This window comes from Pinus tabuliformis, chromosome 6 (assembly GCF_031772625.1).
Source record: "Pinus tabuliformis cultivar Carrire ecotype Pingquan chromosome 6, CPIR1, whole genome shotgun sequence".
NCBI lineage: Eukaryota > Viridiplantae > Streptophyta > Pinopsida > Pinales > Pinaceae > Pinus > Pinus tabuliformis.
The window spans coordinates 801774640-801800040 of NC_142292.1; positions in this window are offsets into that span (position 1 = coordinate 801774640).

The window sequence follows — 25401 nt, forward strand, 5'->3', positions numbered from 1 at the left end:
TATACAAAGCCTTAGCTCTCACAGCTAGCTAGCTCTCAGTACAATCCTCACAGATGCTCACAAGCAATCGTGGCTTCTCTCCATCCTTCCTCTCTTCCCTCCAAGCTCCTATTTCCTTACACTGTTCCTTGTGGATGATCTTCCTTTTACCTTTGCATGTGTTAACTTGCTCAAGTTTACCTTTGGGAAGTCTTGTAGATATCTGCTGCATTATCTTCAAAGCCCCATGATGCAAATGGCCCAACCGCCTGTGCCACAACTCGCCAATGTTTTGGATTTGCACCAATTCTACTTTCATACTCAATGTTGCACAATCATCTACCTCTACTTTATAGAGATTCTTCACCCGAATCCCTATCCTCTTGGTCTAACCCGTGGCTTAGGAACGCCTTTCCTTTAGTGAAGACAACATCGTAGCTTCCTCTCTTCCCTCCAAGCTCCTATTTCCTTACACTGTTCCTTGTGGATGATCTTCCTTTTACCTTTGCATGTGTCAACTTGCTCAAGTTTACCTTTGGGAAGTCTTGTAGATATCTGCTGCATTATCTTCAAAGCCCCATGATGCAAATGGCCCAACCGCCTGTGCCACAACTCGCCAATGTCTTGGATTTGCACCAATTTTGCTTTCATACTCAATGCTGCACAATCATCTACCTCTACTTTATAGAGATTCTTCACCCGAATCCCTATCCTCTTGGTCTAACCCGTGGCTTAGGAACGCCTTTCCTTTAGTGAAGACAACATCGTAGCCTTTGTCCTCCAACATCGTGACTAATACCAAGTTCTTCTTCAATCTAGGCACATACTTCACATCTGTCAAGGTGATAAGGGCTCCATGCTCCCTCTGAAAAGCAACCGTACCCACTCCTAGAACACTATACCTTCCATTGTCACCCATCTCTATGCACATCTTGAGGTCTTTCTCCTCCAAGGAACTGAATAAATTTTTATCACTGGTCATGTGGAATGAGGCTCCATTTTCAAGATACCAGATAGAATCCATCATAAATGACACAATGCATGCGATGAGGATAAAGTCCATTTCGAACTGAGAGGCTAATGCCTCACCTTCCGATCCTTCCAAGGATCCCTTCTTGGATTTCTTCGATGGGCAATTAGTTGCATAATGTCCCATATTGTGACAATTATAACATCTTACGTTAGACATGTCACCCTTCTCCCCTCCATGAGAAGAATTTGATTTGAATTGGGAAGCCTTCCCCTTCCCTTTCCTTGCCTTACTTGCTAAGGCTAGATTTTCTTCATCATCATTCTTGGATGAAGAACCATCTTGTGTGCTCCTCCCGACCTCCTCCTGCATAAGATCTGACCACAATCATTCCCAATCCGGTAGATTCTCCCTTCCATTCACAAAGTCCTGGTAGTTATTCCAATTTGGAAGCCCAAGGAGAGTGAGGCTCACCATATCATCATCAGCAGTAGTTATTCCCACACTGCCAAGCTCATCTCTATAGGTGGTGAGCTTGTTCAGATATGTGGAAATAGTATCACCCTTATCCATCTTCATTCTTCGAAGCTTATCCTTGAGAGCCAATTTCCTCTAGTCGCTACTATTCTGGTAGAGTTCCTTCAATGTCTTCCACATTGAAAATGGAGTATCCTTCCCATGGAGACTCGAGACAATATGGTCTCGAATTCCCTCAAGGATGATCTGTCTCACCTTCGCCACACACTTCTTCCACTCAGCCAACTCTTGTGCATTAGTTGAAGTTGTCTTTGGGATTTCTTGATCAATGAATTCCTTCAAGCCATTGTCTTCTAATATATCCTCCATTCTATCTTTCCATGCTATGTAATTCGAGCTACCTTCCAAGGCATACTCAAGTCTCAAGCCATAGAACACCATTGGCCAACCTTGAAGTATGATATGAATTTGATTTTCACCTGCAACCCCAAACATCAAAATTGGAATTCTCTTCTCAGTATATTGTTCACAACTCCAATACCATGTAGAAAATTTCTACAAAACCTGCTCTAGTACCACGTAGAAAATTTGATGGTAGGTTAACCCGATAATGCAATATAAATCAAAGCAGAATACTATAACCTACTTCTACTATCAATTTGCAGAAGCTTAAAGATCGAGCTGAACAATATAGCTAGAAGAAGAAGAATCAATGCACAATACACATGAAATACTTTGGGGAAAGCCTTAGCTAAAAACCCCACACTATTGTATTATCATACAGGTAGAAATACATAGGAATTATACAAAGCCTTAGCTCTCACAGCTAGCCAGCTCTCAGTACAATCCTCACAGATGCTCAAAGGTAATCTTGGCTTCTCTCAAGCCTTCCTCTCTACCCTCCAAACTCCTATTTCCTTGCGTTGTTCCTTGTGGATGATCTTCACCTCACCAAGTGGATGATCAAGCCTCCAAAACTGCACAATCTTCAAGGATGATACCTTGACTGCATGCATGAGTTTTCTTTATAAGAAAACACATGCAACTGATAGTACACTATCCTTGAAATTTAACTCAACTGGGTCTTTCTCAGAATAGACATGCATGAGTTTTTGATGAGCGAATCTTCAGTTGGAGTAGCACTAGTTGAGTGCATGCATGCATCAACTGACTGTTAACTCACCATTAGTTCCTCAAATAGTTTGGAACTAATTTAACTGGACTTAACTCAGTAAACTGAGTTAACTAATTACAACTCAAATATAACTCAATCTTATCTCCTTAATTTAAGGGATAACTCTTGCATGACTTCAGAAGAATTCTAACTTGAATTTCTCCAACTAATTAATTAAAAATGAATTAATTAATTATTTCCAGGTAGCTGTTAAGACTAAATTCGATTTTAATTCACAATTTAATTCAAGGACAAATTAAATTGGAATATTTTTGTTGCCATATGTCAACACCATAATCAAGTTTTTCCAATAGTATTAGGTGGCCTCAACCTACCTGTAGGAAACCAAGTTGGCCACCTATCAGCATTAAAGGATGTCCAAAATTTGAATAAGTCTTTTTCTATCATCCAAGAAACATGATCTATTCTATCTATAATAATCATCAACTTAGGAATGTAAAGGCTACTCATCATAGAAGTAAAATTTTATCTGGTGCCCTGTTTTACTCATCAACCGGGGACTCCACCAGGGCTAGAGCTTTAGCATTGGATCTGGCATCTCACTTCTCCTCATGTCTTGTAGACTTTGCTTGATCCTGTTTAGAGCTAAGTTGTTTCAGTAGACTTGAATTTGGACTACTGCTATCTCCCTGAGGAGATCCGCTGTGTTGCGCTCCTTCGTTTTGGTTTGCTCCTGTGCCTCCTATCCCTTGTTTGGTTCCTGTTCCTTGTTGAGTTTCATAGCTTGGGCCATTATGTTCTTCATAACCTAGTATTTTTGGATTGTTTATCTGAATATAGTATGGCAGTTGCGAGTGTTCCTTGGATCTTGTACCATGGCTTCCCACTCTTCTGTCTCAATGTCCTGGTTGGTGATGTTGTCATTAAGTTCCCTCTCCCATCCAACTATTTGCCCTCTTACCTCTGGTGAGTTGCCAGCCATGTATGCACTGATAAGAGTCTGCATATGATCCTGACCAGTCTTCCTACCTCTATTGCATTGTCCTCTACTGGAGACTGCATCCCCCCCAGTGGTCTGTTTCCCTTCTTTTCCTGTTCCTCTGCTGCTCCTTTTAGCCATCTCTTTTCCTTCTCTCGCCATTCTCTCGTTGTCCCAGTTGAAATTTTCTTCACCTAAATCTTTCTACTCTGTATGCTTGCTCACTACAGCACACTGCGTGGTTAGGGCCTCCAAAATCTGCTGCTCGCTAATTAAAATTAAACCTAAAACAATACCATAAGAAGTATCAGTATTCTATATGTATACTCCCCAAACTGACTTTTGTTTATATGCTCTAGGTTTTGCCTCTCATCCAAGTCTTAGAAACTTGGGTTTGCCCCCCTTCTCCCTTAGATACCCCCATGACAGCTCTTGGGTTAGCTTTCTTTGGCCTCTCAAGTCTTCTTCTCTCAAATACATCTCTCCCCGGCTACCCGCACTCTGATGGTTTACCTTAATAGTCCTATAGGAGAGTCTACAAAGGGAAACCATATCCCTGTTCTATGTTTCAAGAGGGTTACCCTTCCTAGTCTCTCTCCTCTTTGAGGTCTCCACTCGAATTGAGCCCCTGAATAACCCCTCAGTCTTATTCTAGTCATTCCAGTTAGGTTTCTCAGCAAGCCAATCTACCCTTAGCTTAGCTTCAACAGGTTCCGTGAAACTCTCCACTCTATATCGACAACCTGAGTTATCCCTACTATGCCTCAGGTACCACCTAGACAGGCTGGTTTCTTTCTACTCTCTCTCTTACCGGGGTCTCCCTTATCTCTCTGACATCCCTCCTTCCCTCTTTGCTCATTTTTCAAAGGCAGCTCTTTACTTTTATCAATTCTCTCTCATGCATCATCATTCCAAACATTGGTTAGATTTCCAGGAAACCCTAGTTTCGACTCGGCCCGAGTCCTGGCTTTCCCAAGCCTCCTTCCCCAGAACCTCTTCATTAAACATCACTATAATTCTATTGTTTAGGGTATTGAGGATGACATACCATCGATTTGAGTTGACTCAGCTGCATCCGTCAGCCTGCGTCTGCATCCTGCGTCCACCACCTTTCTTTTCTCTTTCCCTCGCCTTCGTTCATTGCATGCAACTATCCCCTTTCTCTCTTGCGTTTTGTTTTATCTTGTTGTCCCTGCTATCTTCCATCACGCCTCCCACATGTCTCCTAATCCTCCTGCCACCCTTTCATTCATTCCTACTCCTCGGAATGATGACCCTCTAGTGCTTCTAGTTTTGTCCTTCATTAACTTCCTGGTGCCTTCGGCTGCTCCTGTCGTGGGTACTGCTCCATACTCATGCCACTTTCTAGCTTTGACCTGCCCACCCTCTCACTTGCCCCCAGGCCTTCCTCTCTCCCTCCCATTCTTAGCCACACCTGTCCTCTTTCTATGCCTTCCTCCTCCCTGCCCTGTCCTTCTTGCTGCCCTTCTTGCTATCACACTCCCCCACATCCTGATGTCCTCTCTGTCCTTGCACCTGAGTGGATTATTTCAAGCACCTCCACCTCCCATCTCCTCTAGCCCACCTCACCTTCGTTGTCGCACCCTGATCGAGGGGGTGGCCTACATATCCTTGAAGTCAATGATGCTTAGACAAAAAGTATGGCTCATTCCTAACAAAAGCCTTAGCAGATCTATGATGCTCATATCCATAATAAGACTTTATTTCCTTTAATCAAAATTTTATATTGATTGGTTTTAACAGGTTGACTTAGTCGAGTAGAGAAGGGAAAGGAGGAAACTTAAGCAAGCAAACTAATCTCAGAGGTATGTTATAAGTCTAGTCTCTACAAAATAAGGAACAACTTCTCTTGCCCACAAAATAAGTTGATATCCCTCTTCCACCCATGGAAATATAAAATTTGATAAATATCCAATGAGAATAAGTATAAAAATAAATAAAGGGTGAAAGAAGAGAAAGGTTTCCTACGCAGGGAAGTGAAGCAAGCAACTTCGTCGAGGTATTGAATAGGCCTGCTAATAGTGAAGAAATTCTTGTGATTCCTTGAAGTGAATCTGTCAAATTAAATAATAGGACAAGTGGTAGTGGAGAAACATCAAACATGACACCAAAACTATAAACATCTTAAGCTCGTGATTTTAAATACTCCTACTCCCTAAACGAAGCAACTGAAGTATGACTAGTTCTATGAGAAGTGTTAAGCCGACGAGAGGAATAGGAGAGACTACATCCATAACTGGGTTAAGTAATAAAGCTAGCATAGTCCATCATATGAGATAATACTTCCTAAAATCTAGAACTTGTCGATAAATTTAAACGTAAACAAAGAAGCTAGGGTTCTTCTAGTGAATGACCAAGTGTGGTAGCCGCTACAACCCCATCAAAATTTTTATCTACATCCAAATTTTGGAGCCTCCTTTTGATCATGCGAACTTTAATTTTGAGTCATTAAATTCATCTATCGTCTTATTTTTCAAAGTGTTAAATTATTCTTCTAGAAATCCTAAGTGTCCTCTTCCATGCATTCACAATACTAAGTGTCGTTCCCTTAACGTGCACATTGTTAAAGATAGGATAAGTGCACTTCCTAAGGACAATGGTGTGCACTCTGTCAACAGTGATTTTTCACTCCCAATTGATAGTCATTCCACACTCCTTGCCAATAGTGATTGTGCAATTCATAGTGATAGTGATTGTGTAGTTCTTATGTCAGTGATTGCATAGTTCTTAGTTGCAGTGATTTAGTTGTTCCTAGTGATAGTGATTTCACAAGGACATCCTCTATAGACATTAATTGTGCACTTTCAAAAGTTAGTTAAAATATGCTCGACAAAAGTACCACTATAATAATCACAAATGGCAATTAACTCATCCTTATCCCTTGAATCTTGCACCATGCAAGATCACACTTACAAAACCTAACCATAATTGCATGTGTGCTCTTCTTATATAAGGAGTCCAACCCAAATCTCATTCTCACATTCACCATTTTCTTTTGTACCTCTTCGCATTGCTTGACCACAAGGAGCATTCTTAATTGCAAGTTTGACACTTTCCAAGTAAATTTATCAATTGTCTCTTTTGTTTTCTTTTCCCTTTGCATGTGTCACTTTTTCTTTTGCATATGTTGTTTTTGCTTACTTTTTCCATTGCAAGTGTTGTTTCTCTTTTACATGTGTCGTTTCTAGTGTCTCTTCACATTACATGACCTTTCACATTCCAGTTATGATTAATATTGTATATATGAAAACATGAATGTTTCTCTTTGCTTTTTCGTGTCTAACAATTAGTCATTTCAAGCTGATCTTTGCCTCAATCTCTTCAACTATGCAATGCTCTCTTCCAAGCAATAAGACCTCAAGCCTTGCTCACTACAGATCTGACATGCGCACATCAATGGAATTGCCTCTCTTCAATTTTCCATTACGCACTCCTAGTCAACAATTTGATTTCCTTTTCATTATGCTTGAAAATTGCGCTAAACCTAGCCTCAAATTATGAATTGTGAACTCTCAGTCATTAGCTTGCAACACACTGCCAATTTTGATGTGACCTACTCAATCAAAGAAGTCCCTGTTTTTTCAATTGTGCATCACACATCTCCAACACTTAATATTATCACCCTTTTCTCTTTCTAATTTGACATGTGCATCATCTATGTCTCTCTTCCTTTCCATTGTGTAGATCCCACTTGCAGTGGCTAGAAAGGTCATCTTGCCTCAATCCTGCATTCTTGTGCTCAGAAATTGCACAATATTCCCTCATAGTGACTCCATTTTGCATTGATTAACCAGATAGAATAGGTTATTTTTGTGGAACTGATTTTGCATTTCCATGAGCGAATTTCCATTTCTAGGCACTATAGATCCAAAGAACATTAGTCTGTCATCTTCCACTAACACAATGCCTCCAGTCGCACAAAAAGCACCAATGAAGGAGGCCACCAAAAACAGTGTCAAAGGTGTTGTGGAAAACTCTAGACCAAAAGTACCTATTATGTCAGATAATAAATTCTTCATTGATAAGTCCACTACCATGACATGGAAAATGATCTACAAGGATTTTATTGAGAAAGAGTTCCCATAAGACTTAGAGGATAGAGAAGTATACATTAACATCAAAATATCTAGGTTCCATAGGATGGCTAGTAGATATTTGGTTCTACATTATGTAGAAGTTATAGGATGGATACTACTACATTTGGACTTCGAGATATGATTCTCAATAGTGCAAGTGGGAAAGAGCTTGCCATGTATCCTTCCCATGATCTTCACTCTTACTACAATCTACCAAGTCTAGAGGAGTGTATAAATTCAAAATTCTATGCAACTTCATCTCATTTAAGTAAAAAGGATGTTATCAAGTCATGGTAGCAAGAACCAACAAATTTTTCCAGAAGCTTAAGGGAATATATAGAAAAAGTCACTAAGGAAAGTTTATTAGTAACTCATGGATATGTGATGTAGATTATATGGCATGAGAGCAGCGATGTTCTGTGAAGAAGGATGGATTTATATGCCCTACCCACTTGTCTAAGAAGGAAAGATATTTAACTGGTCATATATATTAGCCCAAAAATTGTAGATGATTGTAGCAAAGGACAAAAGGGTCACACAGGGTGACCAACCTGAATTCTATATGTCCACATACTTTCTTGATGGGATTTGTGCCCAAAATGCGTTTCTATGTCTGTAGTGGAAATGGACTAGTAAAAAACTCTCTATCCACACCCATTGCAAAGTATTGTTAAAAGTCAGTTATAGGGGAGTATATGACAAGATAATGGAGCACTTTATTTTCTTTCTTTACCAAATGATCTTTGAGGTTGAGGCACCATGCATGACTAATCAGGCCAAAGAAGCAATTGTTGAAGTTTCAGATTGGTTTTCTTCTTCTTAGGGCACATACATCAGATTCTTTGGATCCTATAAACCTTCTCATCTTATGTCGAAGTATGAAACTAAAAAAAAAATCATGTAGGAGATTAGTTACCAATTATGCTTAGGATTGTCACAGCTATTATAGACAAAGAACAAGTCACCTTGACCTCTCTTCCCTCTACAAGTGGGATCATATGAACTAAAGAATCCAAAGGCAGTAGAAGAAGAGGTTTTAGAACTAAATAACCTTAGGTTCAGAGAAATTGGCTTCCATCGATATGACCCTAGAGGTGTATGCAAGTGACAAAGTGAAAAGTTGCATTTCATTTTCCATATGTTTTTTACTCTTGGGAAGATGAGGAGAAGATCAAGAATTTGTATAATTCTTTCAGAGCATCCATATTAGGCGATGAGGTAGGCCCTTCTCATACAAATAATGTATATATTTGTAGGAACAAGATATATTTGACAAATAAGAGGACGAGGATAAAGAAATCGATATCAAGCTGATTGCAGAAAAACAAAACATTTGGCCCACAAATACCCTAACTGGTGGCCATCTCCCATTCAACGAATTAGGGTTCCTTCCTCCACCTAATGATAAGGTCATGGATATTTCTAACTCTACCTTTGATTAGCTAAAGAAAAATATAGTACATGAAAGAATAAAGTACCATCCATATGATATTGATCATCCTATTTCCATCAACACATAAAAGGTGATTGTGTCAAGCAACAGGAAAAATCCTAGAGTAGTCACTTCATCCAATGCAGACTTTGCAGTGGCCACACAAAAGAATATAGATTTCATGATGAAAAGGAATTAATAGTTGAACAAGGAATTGGCTACTGCAAAGTAACATATTGATCATCTCACTATCCAAATCATAGGATGTCTTCCACTAAGTTCTGGAAGAAGGATGGATTTATTTTATCTACCTAGTTGTCTCAGAAGGAAAGATATTTAAATGGTTAGACATATTAGCCAAACAACTACATATGAATGTATCAAAGGTAAAAATGGTCACACGGAGTGAGTAGCTTGAATTCTATATGTCCACATGCTTGATTAGATTTTCATCAGAAACGAGTTTCCAATTCTACAGTGGAAATGGAATAGTCAACAATTCCCTATCCACACCTATTGCAAAGTAATGTCATAAGTCATATGTAGGGGATTATATAAAAAGATATCTGAGCACTTTATTGTTTTTCTTCACTAGATGATCTATGAGGTTGAGGCACCATGCATGAATAATAAGGAAAAAGAAGAAGTTTCCAAAGTTGCAGATTGGTTTTCTTCTTCATAGGGCGCATACATCATAGTCTTTACATCCTATAAACCTCCTCATCTTATGCCAAAGTATGTGATTGAAATATTTTTCATACAAGATATTTGTTATTAGCTATGCTCAGGATTGTCACAGTTGTTGCAAATAAAGAAGAAGTCACCTTGGCCTCTCTTCCCTCTGTAAGTAGGGTCATACAAACTAGAGAATTTGAAGGCAATATAAATAGAGGTTGCATAACTAAATAGCATTAGGTGTGGAGAAATGAGTTTCCATCAGTATGACCCTAGGGGTGTATGCAAGCGACACTATGAAAAGCTACATATTATTTGGCCTTATGTTTCTAATTATTGGGAATATGAAGAGAAGATAAATAACTGGTATAATGCTTTCAAAGTAGTTGGACTAGACGACGAGGCAGGCCCTTTTCATAAAACTCATGTATTGGATACTAATCAAGAAGGTACCCAGTAGGAAGTGGCCACTCAAGTTGATGTTGGGCCAAAGAGAAAGTTGAGACATGACCTCGAAGAGGAGAGGATAAGGAAATTCAAAGTTGATCCACATACCAAGAGAGAAATTGAAGCATAAAAGTAAAGGAAGGAATTGGAAGAGGTAAGGGAAATGCAAGAGGAGGAGGAATGTAAATAGAGAGAAGAGAAGAAGAGGAAGAATTGAGAAGACATGCAAAAAATAAAAGAAGAGTTGAATAAGATAAAAGAGGACGAAGCCAAGAAGAAACAACAAAAAGAGGCTTTTCTTAATCAAAGGGAAGAAGAGGAATGAAAGAAGTTATTATCTGAGGAAGAAAATAGGAGGAAAGAAGAGGAAGAGTTTACAAGGAAGTTGGAGGAATATTTTTAGGCCTAGTATATAGTTGACGAATAAGAGGAGGATGATCAAGAAAGTGATATTGAGTCAATCGTAGAACAACCAAACATTTGGCCCACAACTCCTCTAACTAATGGTCATATCCCATTCAGTGAATTAGGGATCCTTCCTCCACCTGATGATAAGGTCATTGATATTTCTAACTTTATCTTCGATGAGCTGAAGAAAAAGATAGTACAAGAAAGAAGAAGGTATTATCCAAATGATATTTATAATCATGTTTACACCAACACAAAAAAGGTGATTGTGGAAAAAACCAGGAATAATACTAGAGCATTCAATTCATCCAATGCATCCTTTGCAGTGGCCATAGAAAATAATACAGATTTCCTGATGAAAAGGAATGAACAATTGAATATAGAATTGGCTATTGCAAAGCGACAAATTGATCATCTCACTGTTTAAAATTAGAGGTTGTATTCCACTAGTGTTGACAAAGAGGGATTATAGGAAACCATACTTGAAAAACTCAAGATTCTAGAAGAATCAATGAAATAGGTGTATGAGTATATGATCACTTTAGATAAGTCAGTGGTGCCCTTGTATGAAGTATAGAAAGGATCATAGGAGAATGTGAAATTATTGAAGACAACTTATGCAACTATAGATGTGATCCAAGAACGGGGCTCCAAGTATTTGAATGTACTCACAATGTTGGTTAGGAAAGGAAGGCCAAATGCTAAGTTGGAAAAAACAAGGATAAGCATGTTTATACAAGTCTATGAACACCTCAACAATTATGTAACCAACGCGATATCAACATATGAGTGACTTTACAATGGATTGGATTCCTTTGTGAGAATGCACAAAATACCTTCTATAGGGGCACTTGGGGAAGTAAAGAGTGGGAATTTTATAAGGAAGGAGATTGGACAATGCTTTGATAGCATTAAACAGGCAACTACCTAGGATGATTTAGAGGTGACAAAATATTTTTCTCTACAGTATGTAACTGAGCCAACCAATCTACATATGAAGTTAGTCATGTGGTGGAACAACATTTAGATAGCCTCCAAGTCTATATATCTAGATGCATTGGAGGAAAATATCAGATATAATCCAGAGGGACCACAAAAGGTTTGTTACATAGCACCAAAATATAAGACTTGGTACCAACATCTTACAATGGAGCTACATGTCATGGTCCCCAAGTTGCAATTTCCTTAATTTTAAACATGATGTGTTTTTTTGTCACATGGTTATGGCCACATATTTGTCAAATGTAATTTTGTAGTTCAAAAATAATAAAAGAAATGTAAATTGTGTGAGTGGAATTCCAAGAGCCACATGAGGAATGTGAAGAGTCATAAGGTAGTCCAAGGGTCATAGAGAAGCTCAAAAGTCACATGGGAGATCAAGAGTCATGAGGGAGCTCAAGAGTCACATGGGGAGGTGAAATTCACCTCACTTGTTATAAATAAACCCTCATGACTCAAGAAAAGGGCTTGGACTTTTATATTCTTAGTGTTGGCATTATGTTTCAGGAATGGCTATATATGTTACAGATGTTGTACTTGATGGCAACTCCCATGGCAAGGCTCTCTTTTTATTGAAGGACGCAGGAAATCAGTTCAAAAGATGCGTACCCGCAGGTACACCATGCAGAAGCCGCGTCCAGAGACGCAGGCCAGCCGTTCAGGAGGTGCGTCCACCCAGTGCACACATTTTAAGGCAGATAAAAGCACACGTGGGGGTTTCTTGTGTTTTACTCTTGGTATCTAGCTGACAGTATTGTGTTACTATGGTGTCGGCTTGTGGTATTGTTCCATGATTTGAGGAGGAGCTTGCCTATATAAAGCAAAGGAGATCATTTGGTTTGTGCATGTCTTTGGTTGAATATCTTATGAGGCTAGATCTGGTCTAGATCTAAAAGGGCGAATCTTCTGAAAGACTGAGATCTCTTTGGCGCATGATCAGATCTGTAGATCTGACCGTTTGGGTTACTCTTAAAGTCTTAAAATCATTCATACTCGAAGGTACGCAGGTTCAGTGAAAGGCAAGTGCGCCGGGACGCAGTGCAGTAAGAAGAGACTTGCGTGTGGACGCAGGGCAGAGCAAGATTCAGGTGCGTCTGGGACGCAGTACAGTAACAAGCGCATTGCGTGGGGATGCGGAGCATAATAAGGATCAGGTGCGTCTCTGAGCAAAAAGACGCGGCGCGATAGTATTTCTGAGTGCGTCCCTGCAGCAAAAGAACGCGGCGTGACAGTGTTTTTGGGTGCGTCCCTGCAGCAACAGGACGCAGTGCAGTTGAAGGAACAGTGCGTGGGCACGCAGCGCAGCAGAAGGATCTCTGCGTACGGACGCAGGGGAGCAGAAGGTTAACTACGTCTGGTCGCAGGATACAGAAGGGAAAACTGCGTCTCTGTCTTAAGATGTTCTGTTGATTGAATTTCTCTATTGATAAGGTGTTCTGGGTTAGTTCTGTTATTACTGATCTGATAACTGTAGTGGACTGTAACTGTTATGTACTTGATGATCATTTGATGCTTTATGAAAAGAAGTAGGGGGTTGTAGCTCCCTTCCAGGAGAAGACTGGAAAACGAGAGAGAGTTGTAGCTCTCTGCAGGTTGCAGCCTGCGTACTGGTAAAGGACTGCACCAGTACAAAATCATTGTAAAAGGAGTTTTTAATTTGAAAGAAGATAGAGACATATTGCAGCAGGTGGTTTTCACCCACATTGGGTTTCCACCTTACATCTTGTGTTCTTTGGTGTGACTATCTGTTTTCTTTGTTCATGCTCATTATTTTATGGTACTGACATGCAAAAATAATTCAAAGATCAAATAAGGAAGATTTATTAAATTGCTAGATAATACTGATTCACCCCCCCCCTCTCAGTATTATTTCCAACAATTGGTATCAGAGCAGGTCCTTCAGAGAAGCTTGATCGCTTGAAGGTAGATCGTTCATCATGAGCAACTACGAGAGAGAAGCATCAATCAGGCCACCGGTTTTTGATGGGACAAACTTCAATTATTGGAAGGTAAGAGTTACTGCATATCTTCAATCTCTTGGTACAGAAGTTTGGGACATTGTAGAAACAGGCTATGCTTTTCCTTCAGCTACTCCTACAGATCCAACTGAGAAAAAGAAGTATGAAACAAATGCAAAAGCAGTCAGTACTCTGTTAGGATGTATATCCCAAACGGAATTCATGAAGGTAATGCACTACAAATCCGCAAAAGAAATATGGGACAAAATTGTCACAAGCTATGAAGGAGATGAACAGGTAAAGCGTGCTAAACTTCAAACTCTCAGGATTCAGTATGAGACTCTCAAGATGTATAATGATGAAAGTGTGGCTAACTATTTTCTTCGGGTAGATGAGATTGTTAATTGTATGAAAAATTTGGGTGAAGAAATAAGAGAGGCTATAGTGGTTGAAAAGGTTCTAAGATCTTTGTCTCCCAAGTTTGAATCTAAAGTATCTGCTATAGAAGAAAAGGAAAATCTACGAATTCTTACTATGTCTCAGCTACATGGAATTCTAACTGCTTATGAAATGAGAAAGGGAGGTCCTTCAGACAGAAGAGAAGCTGCTTTCAAGGCATCAGGCAAAGGAGATTATTATGAAGCAAGCCACGTCCCAGAAGAAGAGGAAGAAGAATCAAATTTTGTCAGAAATCTTCAAAGGGGTTCTGGAAGGTTCAGAGGTAAGTTACCTTTTAAATGCTTTGCTTGTGGAAGAGTAGGTCATTATGCTGCAAAATGCCCTTATAAGGATAAAGGAAAGGAACCTGCCAGATGGAACAAGAAACAGAACGCAAATAAGAAAAGCTACTACACTCATGAAGATAGTGATGGTCTATCAAACAGTGATGAAGATGAACAAGGTAATGAATATAAGTTGTTAATGGCATTTGAAGATGATGATTATATGGATGCTGTAGATGTGGATAACCTTTATGATGAAATTACTAGACTCAAGAGATGTATAGAAGAAAAGAACATGATCATTGATACTCTACAATTTCAAATTGATGAAAAGGAAAAACATCTTGAAAAATTAGAAGGTGAAATTGTTGGTCTTAGAAAAGAGATTGAGAAAACAAAAGCTATTAATCTCAAGTTTGTCAAAGGATCTGAAACTTTGGATGAGATTATCAATGTGCAGCGATCTCCTCTAAACAAGACAGGTCTGGGCTATAATGGAGAAACTTCTCAAGCATCCACCTCAAAAAGTTATCTTGATGCAGCAAGAAGAAATGAGCAAAAGCAAAATGAAGATCATCAGGTAAAGCAGGGACGAATTACAAACAGAAACTATCAGGGGCAATCCATCTTAAGGGTGAACAAAAGCTACAACCAGCCACAGGTAAAATCTTCTCAATTTGGTTCAAGAATGGATGACAATAGAAATTACAATCATTTGGCTGGTAGATTTGATAACCGCAGAAGTTTCTTCAATGGACAATGCTTTTCTTGCCATAACTTTGGTCACAAAGCAGCTCAATGTGTTGCATATAAAACAATCATGACTAGGGAAGCTCAAAAACGAAGAAGTATGACAGGGATTACAAAAAGGACCTATAACAACTTTTCGGTTCTTGAAAATGAAGTTGAATGTTCTATTTGCAATAACTTTGGTCATGAAGACTCTGAATGCAGGAGCAGGTTCCAGCAGAAAAAGGAACAAGCCTCAAGCACCAAAACATGGAGAATAAAGGAACCTCAAACAGAAAGATGTGGGATAGCATTTTATGCAGAGGGACAGGAAAATCTATGGTACATTGACAGTGGATGTTCGAAGCATATGACAGGTGATAAAGAAAAACTTGAATCTTATTCTGCTCTAGAAAAGGGAAAGAAAGTCTCTTTTGGAAATGATACTCCTGCGACTATAAAAGGAAAAGGCATTGCTCAGTTAAAAGAAAAGGTCAAGGCTGGAAATGTTTTGTATGTTGATGGATTGAAGCATAATCTTCTAAGTGTCAGTCAGATGTGTGATCAAAGAACCGAGGTTATATTCAGATCGAATGGATGTCTTGTTCGTGATCTTGATACAGGTAAAACAGTGCTCAAAGGCAAAAGAACTCCAAATAATCTGTACATATTTGAAGAAGGACAACAACAATGCTATCTGAGCAAGGATGAAGAGCACTGGTTATGGCATCGAAGGTTGGGACATCTAAGCTTCTCACAAATAAGGAAAGCATGCAAATATCAGGCAGTTCGCGATCTTCCAGATATTAAAATTCCTGACAACACCATATGCAAATCATGTCAGTTTGGAAAACAAACCAGAACTAACTTTCCAGAGAAAGAAGGATCAGCTAGCATGCCTCTTGAGCTAGTACATACAGATACATGCGGTCCCTTCAGAAAAAGGACACCTCGAGGAGAAGAATACTTGATATTATTCATTGACGATTTCTCCAGGTTTGTCTGGTTAGGACTTATGAAGCACAAAGATGAAGCATTCGAAAAATTCAAATCCTTCAAAGCCTTGGTTGAAAATGAATCAGGTCACAAAATTAAGTGCCTCAGATCCGACAGAGGTGGGGAATTTACTTCAAATGAATTTTTCGATTTCTGTGATGAACATGGGATAAGGAGAGAATTCTCTACAGCTAGAACTCCTCAGCAAAATGGAGTTGTGGAAAGAATGAACAGAACAATCCAACAAATGGCTCGTGCTATGCTTGATGAATCAGGAACTCCCGCAACTTTCTGGGGTGAAGCTGCACATGCTGCGGTTGTTATTCTCAACAAAACAAATGTCCGGGTGAACAGCACTCAAACTCCTCATGAGCTTTGGAGTGGTAGGACTCCTTCGGTAAAGCACTTCAAAATCTTTGGGAGCAAATGCTATATCAAGAATACTGATGAGCAGCTTGGCAAACTTGAACCTAGGGCAGATGAAGGCATTCTTCTTGGTTACTCTCCATATAGCAAAGCATACAAGTGCTACAATAAAAGACTTGGCAGAATTGTTGACAGTATTGATGTAGTGGTTGATGAGAAGGGATACATTCCTAGGCAAGTACATCATGAAGACATAGAAGAAGATGAAGGCTACCCTCAAAGACAGAATGATGAAGAAGAAGAACCTCAAGCAGAACCTCAAGAAGAACCAGAGGAGCAGACAAGAATAGAAGAGAAAACCCCATCCAGATATGTTCAGAAGAATCATCCAGAATCTCAGATTGTAGGGCAGAAAGAAGCAGGTGTACAAACAAGAAGAACAGTTGCAGAAGCCTCAAGCTATTTGGCATTACTCTCCTCTACTGAACCACAAAATGTGAAAGAAGCATGCAAAGATGAATGTTGGGTGAAAGCAATGGATGAAGAACTTGAGCAAATCGAAAAGAACAACACTTGGGAGCTGGTTCCTAGACCAAAGGATAAGAATGTAATCGGAACAAAATGGGTCTTCAAAAATAAATTGAATGAAAATGGAGAAGTAATTAGAAACAAAGCCAGACTTGTTTGTAAAGGGTATGCGCAGCAAGAAGGAATAGACTTTGAAGAAACCTTTGCTCCTGTTGCAAGACTTGAGGCCATCCGAATGTTCCTTGCTCTCTCAAGTTTTCAAAACTTCAAAGTATTTCAAATGGACGTGAAATCAGCCTTTCTGAATGGAGACTTGGAAGAAGAAGTGTACATTGAACAGCCAGATGGGTTCATTCTTGGAAATGATCCAAATCTTGTATGCAGATTGAAAAAGGCTCTCTATGGTCTCAAACAAGCTCCAAGGGCTTGGTACTACCGTTTGGACAAATATCTTCATCAACAAGGTTTTTCAAAAGGATCAGCAGATAGCAATCTTTATATAAAAGTTGAAAATGACAAATTGCTAATACTTGTTGTGTATGTAGATGACATTATTTTTGGGAGCAATGAAGAAGCTATGAGTCAAAGCTTTGCCTCGGTCATGCAGAAAGAATTTGAAATGTCTTTACTAGGAGAACTGACATATTTTCTTGGTTTGCAAATCCAACAAAAAGAAGGAGGAATCTTTTTATCTCAAACCAAGTATCTCAAACAGATTTTGAAGAAATATGGTATGGAAGATGCAAAACCAGTATGTACACCCATGGTCACAGGATGTAGCCTCAGTGCAAATGATGAATCTGCAGCAGTACATCAACCAACCTACAGATCTATGATTGGAAGTTTACTTTATTTGACAGGTACCCGACCAGATATCATGCATGCAGTTGGAATAGTTGGAAGATTTCAGGCAAATCCGAAGGAGACTCATCTACAGGCAGTGAAGAGAATTTTCAAATATCTTCAAGGGACTCAAAATTATGGCTTATGGTATCCTAGAGATACAGATCTTACACTTCATGCTTATACAGATGCAGATTGGGCCGGAAGCGTGGATGACAGGAAAAGCACAAGTGGTGGTGCATTCTTTATGGGTTCCAGACTGGTATCTTGGTTCAGCAAGAAACAAAGTTCGATTGCCTTGTCTACAGCTGAAGCGGAATATGTTGCTGCTGCATCTTGTTGCACCCAACTCCTTTGGATGATGCAGACTTTGCAGGATTTTCAAATCACTTGTACACCACCTATCCCCATCTTATGTGATAACACAAGTGCAATCAGCATCTCAAAGAATCCGGTTATGCATTCAAAAACCAAGCACATACCAATCAAGTATCATTTTCTCTGGGAACAAGTGCTTGAACAGAAGGTCAAGTTGGAGTATGTTCCTTCTAAGGAACAAGTTGCTGATATTCTCACCAAACCATTGCCCAGGGACACTTTTGAATACCTCAGGCAAAAGCTGGGGGTTGTTGATGCATCATCTTATTGTTGAACCTTTTCTGATTGATGGTACAGGTTCAGGGGAAGCACATAATGCATTGTTGGCATTATGGAGGATGGTCAGAAGGAGATCTTGGAAATAGCTGCAATATGTCTCTATCTCTTTCATTGAGGATTATGGTTCTTTGTTGCAGATCTGGTTCAGGGGGAACATGATCTTAGGGGGAGCATACCCTTTGCCCTTGATGTCAAAGGGGGAGAATGAAGCAAAGTTTGTGAGGTTGCCATCAAGTCCAAAGGGGGAGATTGTTGGCATTATGTTTCAGGAATGGCTATATATGTTACAGATGTTGTACTTGATGGCAACTCCCATGGCAAGGCTCTCTTTTTATTGAAGGACGCAGGAAATCAGTTCAAAAGATGCGTACCCGCAGGTACACCATGCAGAAGTCGCGTCCAGAGACGCAGGCCAGCCGTTCAGGAGGTGCGTCCACCCAGTGCACACATTTTAAGGCAGATAAAAGCACACGTGGGGGTTTCTTGTGTTTTACTCTTGGTATCTAGCCGACGGTATTGTGTTACTATGGTGTCGGCTCGTGGTATTGTTCCATGATTTGAGGAGGAGCTTGCCTATATAAAGCAAAGGAGATCATTTGGTTTGTGCATGTCTTTGGTTGAATATCTTATGAGGCTAGATCTGGTCTAGATCTAAAAGGGCGAATCTTCTGAAAGACTGAGATCTCTTTGGCGCATGATCAGATCTGTAGATCTGACTGTTTGGGTTACTCTTAAAGTCTTAAAATCATTCATACCCGAAGGTACGCAGGTTCAGTGAAAGGCAAGTGCGCCGGGACGCAGTGCAGTAAGAAGAGACCTGCGTGTGGACGCAGGGCAGAGCAAGATTCAGGTGCGTCTGGGACGCAGTACAGTAACAGGCGCACTGCGTGGGGACGCGGAGCATAATAAGGATCAGGTGCGTCTCTGAGCAAAAAGACGCGGCGCGATAGTATTTCTGAGTGCGTCCCTGCAGCAAAAGAACGCGGCGTGACAGTGTTTTTGGGTGCGTCCCTGCAGCAACAGGACGCAGTGCAGTTGAAGGAACAGTGCGTGGGCACGCAGCGCAGCAGAAGGATCTCTGCGTACGGACGCAGGGGAGCAGAAGGTTAACTGCGTCTGGTCGCAGGACACAGAAGGGAAAACTGCGTCTCTGTCTTAAGATGTTCTATTGATTGAATTTCTCTGTTGATAAGGTGTTCTGGGTTAGTTCTGTTATTACTGATCTGATAACTGTAGTGGAATGTAACTGTTATGTACTTGATGATCATTTGATGCTTTATGAAAAGAAGTAGGGGGTTGTAGCTCCCTTCCAGGAGAAGACTGGAAAACGAGAGAGAGTTGTAGCTCTCTGCAGGTTGCAGCCTGCGTACTGGTAAAGGACTGCACCAGTACAAAATCATTGTAAAAGGAGTTTTTAATTTGAAAGAAGATAGAGACATATTGCAGCAGGTGGTTTTCACCCACATTGGGTTTCCACCTTACATCTTGTGTTCTTTGGTGTGACTATCTGTTTTCTTTGTTCATGCTCATTATTTTATGGTACTGACATGCAAAAATAATTCAAAGATCAAATAAGGAAGATTTATTAAATTGCTAGATAATACTGATTCACCCCCCCCTCTCAGTATTATTTCCAACACTTAGCCTTGGCTTCTCTAGCTTAGCATATGAGAAAATTTCATTCTCGGGAGGATAAAATGGTATCTTCATGTTCCACTATTGGGGCTAGTGTTGCATCATTGTAATTGTGTATTTTGGAACTTTCACTTAATATCTTGAAGCTCTCAGAGCTATGACACTTTCATGCATGTATCGTAGATGTTGTAATATTATTATTTTAATGTTTATGGTATATGTTAGTGTTTATATGTATTAAATCAAATGAAATCTTTGATTGGATTTTTTATACACCTTTTTGAATGTGTGTTCTTACTTTCTTTCATGATCGTTGTTCCTCTATGAACTATTTTCCAGTTTAAGTAATGATTATTTCTATGCTCATGTGTGTCTTTATTAGTATAGTACTATTACTTTTCTTCCAATGGCTCACTCTTTATTTTCCCGTCCATGAAAGTACTTTATATACATTTAAATTTTTGTTTTAAAAGTCTAACTTACTTACTTATCTCAAATTTGTGTGCATTCTCTCTTGCGCGTTGATTGCAACTAAGGCTAATCTATAAGACCAATATAATGGTGGTAAGGATGAATTCCTTGATGGAGCTCCTATCCAAAGGTGTGAGGTCTAGTTGGGACTTCATATTGGGGAGATCCGATTTGTTGGTGGATTTCCTACACTATCAACAAATTGGAACTAGAAGGAGAGCCAGGACACAATTTGATCCCGTGAAGTCTGGTTTCAATATTTTCATATTAAATGACTTCTTTCCAAATCATAATCTTGAGGATTTTTTTCTAAGATTGAAAATTTTACAATCCCTGCGGAAGTAATTCATAACTTGTCTCAATTGAAGTTTAATGGCGAGGATTGGACATCCATTCTTGAGAATACACCTAAGTTTCTTAAGTTTTTTGATTTCTATGAAGTGAATTGTGAAGATGATTCTTGTAGATTACTCTCACACTTGAAGGTCATGTTAAGAAATGGTGTCACCCATTACCTGTTGATTCTATTCATTCATTTGAGAAACATTTCGAGGATATTCATCAAGCCTTTGACATGTACAATGATCAAAATGTGTATAAATGAATTAATTAACTTACAATGAAATCGGATGAATTGTTAGAGGATTTTGTTGAATTATTTCTTCATATTGGTTATGTGTTTTCTGAAGATGATGTGGTTTGAGATTTCATGATTGAAAAGTTTCAACGTTTGGTTAAGATCTCTTTGGAAAAAGTAAAATTTGAACCACCTTTATATCTCATCCCAAATCTTGTTTCCCAATCTCTTCCTAGTCATGAGACACCTCTAATCTTAGAGGTGGAATACATCCCTTTTGTTCTTTCCCCTCCTCCTTTTCCTTTACTGAATAAAGTGATATCATGTGCTGATGTTGATGTCAAGAAACCTCAAAATCAAATTGTTGATCCACTTATTCCACATACATCTACTTTTCATGATCAATATCTCAAGTTAAACCATGAATCCGATTTGATTGATGATATTGTTGCTTCAAAGGATACCTTTGACCTTGTTCCGTTTAAATCTTATGACCCTTTGAGTCTTGATTTACCTTATCAAATTGCTACACCAAAAATTGTTTCAAACTCTCTTGCTCCTAAATTTACTAATTTTAATGGCATTCAATTACAAGTTGGTTACATTCCATAGAGGAGAAAAAGGGTGAAGATACTTTCCACGATGATTCGTTGTTTGTATAAGTGATATCAGTATGAAAGATTTGGGTTTTGAATCATAAACAATTCCAATCAATGATTTCCCATCTGATTATTTCAATTTCCCTTCACCCTTAACACATAATTCATTATACTTTGATGTGTTAAATGAATCTATTAAATAAACCATTTTTCTAGTACCTTTAGATCCTTATCATGTTGGTCTTGGTTACAATCAAGTATGGGATGGTGTTGATTCACGATTAGAGGATGAGGAGGTGGAATCCATTGGTCATGACTTGTTTCATTTTCCATATTCAATGGATGAGGGGAAAGGACTTAGATATTAAGGAAGTCCTTTGTTTGATTAATCCATATCCTTTATTCATGAAGAGTCTCATCTACTAAATTTTGAATTTAATCAAATAACTGGCACTGGAAATGTGTTCATTGATACAACTAATCAAAGTTGTGCATATCTACCTATCAATATTTCTAAGACACCCAAATTTAATGATTCATCATTCGAGAATTTAGAAACTTTTCAAGGAGTCAAGGAAATCCAGCCTATGCTAATGGCTATGTCAAGTTCTTGCGATCTTGACAAGGTTTCTGATTAAGATCTTCTCAAATTTACCTCACGAAATCCTTTTGAGAATTTGGTTATATTCATTGAAAGATTATGTTCTCCATGATTTCAATATTTATCAATGGGTTTTTTGAATATCATGATCTGATCCCTGAATATCTTGAAGAATCCTACTTAGCAAGCTTTGTTGCTAATAACAAGCTTTGAAATTTCTTGATTTTTGATAATTTGAAAACATGGATGAATGTACATCCACAAATTTTTTCAACAATTGTATGATTATCAACGATATAGAATTACAGATTGGTTAAATAAATTATTCATGTTATATTTTTCTACCCATTGGCCACACCTTCAATTTCTTGTGTAGATCTTCCATTTTAACCTTTTCATTCTTGAACTTTTTCTCACCATGGTATTAATTGATCCTACCCTCATACTTACAGGTCAGGAGCATATTTTGTGGCTGCAATGGAAATTTAATTTTATGTAGTTATAGCCTTTCATCTATTAGTTTAGGTGTAGGTTTAGTTTAGTTTTATTTTAGTTTAGTTTTTCTTTCTTGAACAATTTTAGTTTTGTGTTTTCTTTGATTTGCATTTGAGTCTTGTATTTTGCACTTTCTTTACAAGTTTGTACATAAATAAGTTTTGTGTGAAAGTTGTTGTGTTTGGCTTTAAAGTAATGTGGAAAAATTCTAAAAGGGGTGTTGTGATGAATAAAAACGCTTGGTTAAACTTTGGTCCCCTTATTTGTTTGGGGCCTACATATCCTTAAAGTTGATGATGCTTAGACTAAAAATATGACTCATTCCTAACAAAAGCCTTAACATATCTATGGTGCTCATATTCATAATAGGATATTATTTCCTTTAATAGGAATTCCATATTGATTTGTTTTAAGAGGTTGACTTAGTCGAGTAGAGAAGGGAGAGGAGGAGACTTAAGAAAGAAAAATAATCTCATAGGTATGTTATAAGTCTAGTCTCTACAAAACAAGGAACAACCTCTCTTGCTCGCAAAATAAGTTGATATCCCTCTTCCACCCATGGAAGTATAAAATTTGACAAATATCCAATGAGAATAAGTATAAAAATAAATAAAGGGTGAAAGAAGAGAAAGGCTTCCTGCGCAGGGGAGTGAAGCAAGCAACTTCATCAGGGTATTGAATAGGCCCACCGATAATGAAGAAATTCTTGTGATTCCTTGAAGTGACTCCCTCGAATTATAGAACAGGCTCAATGGTAGTGGATAAACATCGGAGATGACACCAAAATGGTAAACATCTTAAACTCATTATTTCAAATACTCCTACTCCCTAAACAAAGCAACTTAAGTATGAATAGTTCTATGAGAAGTGTTAAATAGATAAGAGGAATAGGAGAGACTACATCCATAACTGGGATAAGTGAGAAAGCTAGCATAATCCATCATATGTGATAATACTTCCTAAAATATAGACCTTGTGCATAAATTTATACCTAAACAGAGAAGCTGGGGTTCTTCTAGTGAATCACCAAGTGTTGTAGCCATCGCAACCGCCTCCAAATTTTTATCTACATTTAAATTTTGGAGCCTCCTTTTGATCAAGCCATCTTTTATTTTGAGTCATTAAAGTCATCCTCGGTCTTATTTATCTAAGTGTTAAAGTCTTCTTCTAGAAATCCTAAGTGTCATCTTCCATGAATTCACAAGTCTAAGTGTCGTTCCCTTCACATGCACATTGTTCAAGATAGGATAAGTGCACTTCTTAATGACAATGTTGCACACTCTTTGTTAGTAGAGGTTGTGCACTCTCTTTCAAAAAATATTGCACACTCCCAATTGATAATGATTCCACACTGCTTGCCAATAGTGATTGTCCAGTTCTAAGTGATAGTGATTGTTTAGTTCTTATTGTCAGTGATTGCTCAGTTCTCAGTATCAGTGATTGAGTTGTTCCTAGTGATAGTGATTGCACAAGGACATCCTCTATAGACATTAATTGTGCACTTTCAAAAGTTAGCTAAAACACACTCGACAAAAGTACCACTATCATACTCACAAGTGGTAGTTAGTGAATCATTTTCCCTTGACTCTTGTGCCATGCAAGAGCACACTCAAATCCTAACCATAATTGCATGTGTGCTATTCTTATATAAGGATTCCAGCCCAAAATGCATTCTCACATTCACCATTTTCTTTGGATCTCTTCGCATTGCTTGACCACAAGGAGCATTCTTAGTTGTAATCTGACATTTTTCAGGTAAATTTATCAACTATCTCTTTTGTTTGTTTTTACTTTCTCATGTGTCACTTTTGCTTTTGCATGTGTTGTTTTTGCTTGCTTTTTCCATTGCAAGTGTCACTTTTTCTTAATCTTTCTCTTGCATGTTTTGTTTCTCTTTTACATAAGCCATTTCTAGCATCTCTTCACATTCCAGTTATGATTAATACTTTATATGTGAATGAATGCATGGTTCTTTTTTCTTGTTCTTGTCTAACACTTAGTAATTTTCAAGTTGATGTTTGCCTCCATCTCTTCAATTGTGCAATGCCAATAAGCCCTCAAGCCTTTCTCACTACAGATCCGACATGAACACATCAAAGGAATTGCCTCTCTTCAATTTTTCATTACGCACTCCTAGTCAATAATTTGATTTATTTTTTCACTATGCTTCAAAATTGCGCCAAACGTAGCCTCAAATAATGCATTGTGAACTCTCAGTCATTAGCATGCAACCCACTGTGAATTTTCGATGTGACCTACTGTTGATGCCTCGAAAATCGATGCAACAACATCGGGGATAACCACCCGGTCCGGACCTTAGTACAGCTCCTTTTCCGTTTGGAATAGTGGCTCCGACTGGGGATAATGGGACCAGTTTCCCAAAAGTGGATAAACGGGATGAATGGATGATTTATAAACTAAGCTAACGATGAGTGAATAACTAAAACTACTAACGAGAATACATAAACTATGATCTATCCCGGGAACTTATTGAGCTTTAAAGTGCAGCGCTTGATGATCCGTGTCTATAAACAGGCATATAGATGACTCTATTTAACAGACAGGGACATTATTTCATTCATGATTACTATGCTTAAATAGTTAAGCAAAGCAATTGAAGAGATAT